Raw genomic sequence first — 6,556 nt, forward strand, 5'->3', positions numbered from 1 at the left:
GCAGGATGGAACCGAGGCCAGCAAAGCGCCCCTGCACGCTCCGCTTTCTCCCCCACTGCCCCCACCCACCCCCTGACAACCCAGAGTCAATGGAGGAGGCTACAGGTGACCCAGGGGAGTGGACAACGGTCCGGAAGCCAAGGAGGAAGGCACGCTGGAGGGCCCCAGTGGTACACAGCGAGCGGTTGGCCATCCTGCAGCGGCTTCCAACCCTGCTGGCTATGCCTAGACCAGTCATTCTAGGTGGAGACTTCAACTGCATCATCGATGCAGATGGAAGATCCAGTGTGGGGACAGTGGGTGGGGAGAGTAAATTGGACGCCACGTCCAGATTCCTGCTGGACACGGTGAAGGACACCAAGTTGCTCGACGTCTTCAGCACCCCTGCAGACGGAGCGCAGCGGAGATACACCTGGTCGCAGCCAGATGGGTCTATCTGCTCAAGGATAGACTTCCTGTTTGTTCTCGGTCAGGTCCACTGGCGTCGAGCCGGTGTTCTTCTCTGACCACTGCCTCCTGCTGGCCGACTGTCACTTACAGGACAACCAGCAGACTGGCAAGGGGACGTGGAACATCAACACGACTCTGTTGACCACAGAGTATGTCGAGGAGCTTAAGAGGGTGTATGCAGGTTGGAGAACCGTGAAACCCCTCTTTGAGTCTCCGGGTGACTGGTGGGAGAAGGTGGAGGAGAACATCAAGAGGTTCTTTTGCTCAAGGGTGTTCGGAAGGTGAGAGAAAGGCGGGGAAAGCTGTCGCAACTCCAGAAAAGGACGCAGAACCTGCTCCTTCTGCAGTCAATGGGGGTCGATGTCACGGAGGATGTCCGCAAGGTGAGGGGCCAGCAAGCCTCCCCCTTTGCCACGGAGGCCTCCAGGATAATCTTCCGGTCCAGGGTCCGCACAGTGGAGCAGGACAAGATGTGCTCGGGTTTCTTCTTTCAGGAGGTGCACAAAGAGCTCTGTGCTCAGCCGGCTGAAGGAGAACGACGGCTCGGTGACGTCGTCTCAGCCTGACATTTTGAGGATTAGCAGATCCTTCTATGCCAGACTGTATGATGCGAAGCCCACGGCCAGCATGACCTCCGAGTTGCTCCTGTCGTCTATCACGGAGGTCTTAGGCGGCGGCACGAGGGAGTGGCTGGACCGGCAGATATCCCTGGACGAGCTGACTACAGCCCTCATGTCCTTTGAGAGGAATAAGATTCCTGGGAGCGATGGCTTACCGGTCGAGCTGTATTCCGCTCTGTGGGACCTGGTCGGCCAGAACCTGCTTGAGGTGTACGATCGTGCGCTTCAGAGAGGGGAAATGTGCAAGTCCATGAGGAAGGGCATCATCACCGTCATTTACAAGAGGAAGGGAGAGAGGGAAGAAATTACGCATTGGCGTCCCATTTCACTATTGAACATGGACTACAAAATCCTGGCTAAGGTCACAGCCAACCGGGTCAGGACTGTCCGGGAGTTGCTGAATCACCCTGACAAAAACTGTGCTGTGCCGGGCAGGAAGATCGCTGAGAGTTTCGCGTTCATCAGTATGATCGCCTACGTGCAGGACAGGCGGGTGGACACCTGCCTCGTCAGCCTGGACCAGGAGAAGGCCTTCAACAGGGTCTCTCCAAATTGGGGTTCGGGGAGGGCATCAGTAATTGGATCTGGCTGCTCTACACCAACATCGTTAGCACAGTCTCGATCAATGGGTGGGAATCGGACAGTTCTCCCGTCAGATCTGGAGTCAAGCAGGGGTGCCCGCTCTCTCCTGCCTTGTTCGTGTGCTGTGTGGAGCCCTTCGCCGCATCCATCAGGAAGGACGTGAGCCTGAAGGGCGTGACTATCCCAGGCAGCGGAGGCCTTCAGGTCAAGACCTCCTGCACATGGAACATGTCGCCGTCTTCTGCACCGATCGTCAGTCGGTGAGTGTGCGTAGACGTCGGTGAGTAGACATCTGCGGCCCAAGCCAATAGGGGTAAGAACGAGGACATATTCTTCGGGAACTGGGACAACCGCTCCTTCATCCCCTTCACCGTCAGCACAGACTACCTGAAGGTGCTGGGTGTTTGGTTTGTTGGAGCTGGGACATGCACTCAGAATTGGGAGGAGCATATCACCAAACTGAAGCAGAAGCTGGGCACGTGGACGTTCTGGTCCCTCTCCATCACGGGTAAGAACCTGGTTGTCAGGTGCGAGGGGCTTTCGGTACTGTTGTATGTGGCGCAGCCCTGGCGTATTTCCTGGATCTGCGCCGCTGTGGTCACCCGGGCCATCTTCCACTTCATTTGGGGGTGGAGGATGGACCGGGTCCGCAGGGACACCATGTACAAAGACCTGTAAAATGGGGAGAAAGTATGTACCGAACTCCAGCCTCGCCCTGACGGCTACCTTTGTGTGCGGCTGCATCAAGCTGTGCGTAGATCCTCAGTACGCAAACACCAAGTGTCACTACTGACTGAGGTTCTGCCTGTCCCCTGTGTTGTGAAGGATGGGCCTGGCCTCATTGCCGCAGAACGCTCCGAGTAGTTGGACCGTCCTGTACCACCTGTCGTTTGTGGAGAAATTTTTGAAAGGAAACACCTTCGACCACAAGGCCATCTGGCAGTGGTCAGCACGTAGTATCCTCGAGACGCTTTGGGAAAAACAGAGGGTGGATCGCGTCCTGTTGTATCCCTGTGCAGACTGCCAAAGTTATTTGGCAGAATGCCTCATCGCCAGAACTTTCAAACGAGCACAAAGACATTGCTTGGCTGGTAGTGACAGGGGCTCTGCCAGTGAGATCCTTCATGCACGCCCCGAATCTCTGTGCCACTGCACGCTGCCCTCGAGGCGGCTGCATGAGGGGGAACGAGACTGTCTATCACCTCCTTCTGGACAGTGCCTATGCACAGGAGGTCTGGAGGGGGATGCAGTGGTCTTTGTTGATGTTCATCCCGAGTAGATCCGTGACGCGGGAGTCCATGCTCTATGGGCTGTTTCCCGGGATGCACACCGAGACCAACATCAACTGTGCCTGGAGGACCAACAATGCGGTGAAAGACGCTCTTTGATCTGCCTGCAACTTGCTGGTCTGTCAGCTGAAAGAACTGACCCCGACCGAATGTTACAGACTGGCGCACTCCAAGGTCCAGGACTATGTGCTGAGTGACGCGCTAAAGCTTGGGGCAGCCGCCGCCAAGGCGCGGTGGGGAAAGACCACCGTATGAAACGCCTCATCCAGAATAGAAAAAAAGGGCCCTATCTGGTAACTGGGCCCAGCTGGCGCCTTCCCCAACTGGTCAGGGGGCCAACAGAGACTGTGCGGGGTGAAGACTGCCGGTGTATTTTCTTTGCTTTGTTTTTTTTCTTCAATGTTTTGTTTTTTTTCCCTTTAGTTGGTGTACGTACGCCCTGGGTAACCCAGAGCAGCTTGCATGACTGGGTAGGTGTATGAATGTGTTTTTTTGTACATCTTATGAATAAAGTATATTTTTTCAAATTAAAAAAAAATGTTCTTATCAGCTTTTAATATCTGATATGTTCTTTACTTAAGGACCCTATATTAAACCGATTTTTTGGAACAGCAGCTTGCTCTGTCCTCTCCATGCATCATCCTGGTATTGCAGTGTTCCTCGGAATGGTGCAGTCTCGTTAAACCAATTTTAAAAACAGCCTTATCAAAAACTGAAGAAGGGTGTCTAGGCCTGAGGCATCGGACTTCCTGCTCCTTTGCTGTTTGGCCTGCTGTGTTCATCCAGCTCTGGACCTTGTAATCTCCAGCAGATCAGCACTCTGGAACCATAACAGCCCTTAGCCCAACAAGTCCACATCAAACCTCAGAGTATCCCAGCCAGACCTACACCCCACCTAATCAAACTCTCCCTTAACACAACAGGCAATTTAACATGGCTAATCTACCTAGCCTGCACATCTTTGGACTGTGAGAGCACTCTGAGGAAACCCACACAGACACAGAGAGAATGTGCAAACTCCACACAGGCAGTCACCTAAGGCTGGAATCAAACACGTGTCCTGGTGCTGTGAGGCCGCAGTGCTAAATACTGAGCCACCATGCCGCCAAAGTGCTTTCTCTCAACACTCTCACCCAACTTTCTCCAAATATGCTTTTTCCAAGGTAACCGTTCATCTCTCCTTTTCTGCATGCTCAGCACTTGTTCTAATGTTCGTGCCTCATCTGTGGTGCATGTCGCATCTTCCCACCAACACCATCCCTGAATATTCACACATGGCAACAGAAGTAAAAGAAAATTGCCTGCCAATACTACCTCATTACAAATAGCATTTCAGAAAAAAAAACAAAAGATGAAGCGATCGAAGTATTCACTAGTTTTGACTTTGATGGTGACGACTTGGGATGTATTGAACGAGAGATTTTGGAAACACTGTGAGCTAGGAAAAGATATGGCATATACACTGCACGTTTTTCATTTGAGTGCAACAGCAACCAATCAAATATGTGCTTTATTTTTCTCAAGTCAAGGCCTGTGAGTTTAATCAGATTACCAATTCACTAACATGGGATACAACTGCAAATGACCAAGCCAATTCTCACATTAGCCAGACCAGGAGATAGAACATAGAACATAGAACATAGAACAGTACAGCACAGAACAGGCCCTTCAGCCCACAATGTTGTGCCGACCATTGATCCTCATGTATGCACCCTCAAATTTCTGTGACCATATGCATGTCCAGCAGTCTCTTAAATGACCCCAATGACCTTGCTTCCACAACTGCTGCTGGCAACGCATTCCATGCTCTCACAACTCTCTGTGTAAAGAACCCACCTCTGACATCCCCTCTATACTTTCCACCAACCAGCTTAAAACTATGACCCCTCGTGCTAGCCATTTCTGCACTGGGAAATAGTCTCTGTCTATCAACTCTATCTATGCCTCTCATTATCTTGTATACCTCAATTAGGTCCCCTCTCCTCCTCCTTTTCTCCAATGAAAAGAGACCGAGCTCAGTCAACCTCTCTTCATAAGATAAGCCCTCCAGTCCAGGCAGAATCCTGGTAAACCTCCTCTGAACCCTCTCCAAAGCATCCACATCTTTCCTATAATAGGGCGCCCAGAACTGGACGCAGTATTCCAAGTGCGGTCTAACCAAAGTTTTATAGAGCTGCAACAAGATCTCACGACTCTTAAACTCAATCCCCCTGTTCATGAAAGCCAAAACACCATATGCTTTCTTAACAACCCTGTCCACTTGGGTGGCCATTTTAAGGGATCTATGTATCTGCACACCAAGATCCCTCTGTTCCTCCACGCTGCCAAGAATCCTATCCTTTCAAATTTGACCTTCCAAAATGCATCACCTCGCATTTATCCAGGTTGAACTCCATCTGCCACCTCTCAGCCCATCTCTGCATCCTGTCAATGTCCCGCTGCAGCCTACAACAGCCCTCTATACTGTCAACGACACCTCCGACCTTTGTGTCGTCTGCAAACTTGCTGACCCATCCTTCAATCCCCTCATCCAAGTCATTAATAAAAATTACAAACAGTAGAGGCTCAAGGACAGAGCCCTGTGGAACCCCACTCACCACTGACTTCCAGGCAGAATATTTTCCTTCTACTACCACTCGCTGTCTTCTGTTGGCCAGCCAATTCTGTATCCAAGCAGCTAAGTTCCCCTGTATCCCATTACTCCTGACCTTCTGAATGAGCCTACCATGGGGAACCTTATCAAATGCCTTACTGCAGTCCATATACACCACATCCACAGCTCGACCCTCATCAATTTTTCTAGTCACATCCTCAAAAAACTCGATAACGTTTGTGAGGCATGACCTACCCCTCACAAAGCCGTGTTGACTGTATTTGATCAAGCCATGCTCTTCCAGATGGTCATAAATCTTATCCCTCAGAATCCTTTCTAACACCTTGCAGACGACAGACGTGAGACTTACTGGTCTATAATTGCCGGGGATTTCCCTATTTCCTTTCTTGAAGAGAGGAATTACATTTGCCTCTCTCCAGTCCTCAGGTACGACTCCAGTGGAGAGCGAGGATGCAAAGATCTTCGCAAGTGGCGAAGCAATTGCATTTCTTGCTTCCCAAAGCAGCCGAGGACAAATCTGGTCCGGGCCTGGCGACTTGTCAATCTTAATGTTTGACAAAATTTTCAGCACATCAGCTTCTTCTATCTCTATCCATTCCAGCATGCACACCTGCTCTTCAAAGGTTTCATTCACTACAAAGTTCGTTTCTTTCGTAAAGACAGAAGCAAAAAACTCATTTAGGGCTTCCCCTACCTCCTCAGACTCCACACACAAGTTCCCTATGCTATCCCTGATCGGCCCTACTCTTTCTTTGATCATTCTCTTATTCCTCACGTAAGTGTAAAATGCCTTTGTGTTTTCCCGGATTCCTTCCGCCAAGCCTTTCTTGTGCCCCCTCCTGGCTCTCCTCAGACCATTTTTGAGCTCCTTCCTTGCCTGCATGTAATCCTCTCTAGCTGAACTTGACCCTAGCTTCCTCCACCTTATGTAAGCTACCTTCTTCCTTTTCACAAGAAGCTCCACCGCTCTCGTCATCCAAGGTTCCTTTATCTTACCCCTT

The 6,556-nt window shown here is 50.9% G+C and overlaps 1 pseudogene; it reads left to right on the forward strand.

Annotated features, from left to right (window-relative positions):
* The first annotated feature begins 3,455 nt into the window (after window positions 1-3,455).
* LOC132209394 (U2 spliceosomal RNA) lies at window positions 3,456-3,620 on the forward strand (annotated as a pseudogene).
* The last annotated feature ends 2,936 nt before the right edge of the window (window positions 3,621-6,556 follow it).

This window comes from Stegostoma tigrinum, unplaced genomic scaffold (genome assembly GCF_030684315.1).
Source record: "Stegostoma tigrinum isolate sSteTig4 unplaced genomic scaffold, sSteTig4.hap1 scaffold_90, whole genome shotgun sequence".
In the NCBI taxonomy this organism is placed as follows: domain Eukaryota; kingdom Metazoa; phylum Chordata; class Chondrichthyes; order Orectolobiformes; family Stegostomatidae; genus Stegostoma; species Stegostoma tigrinum.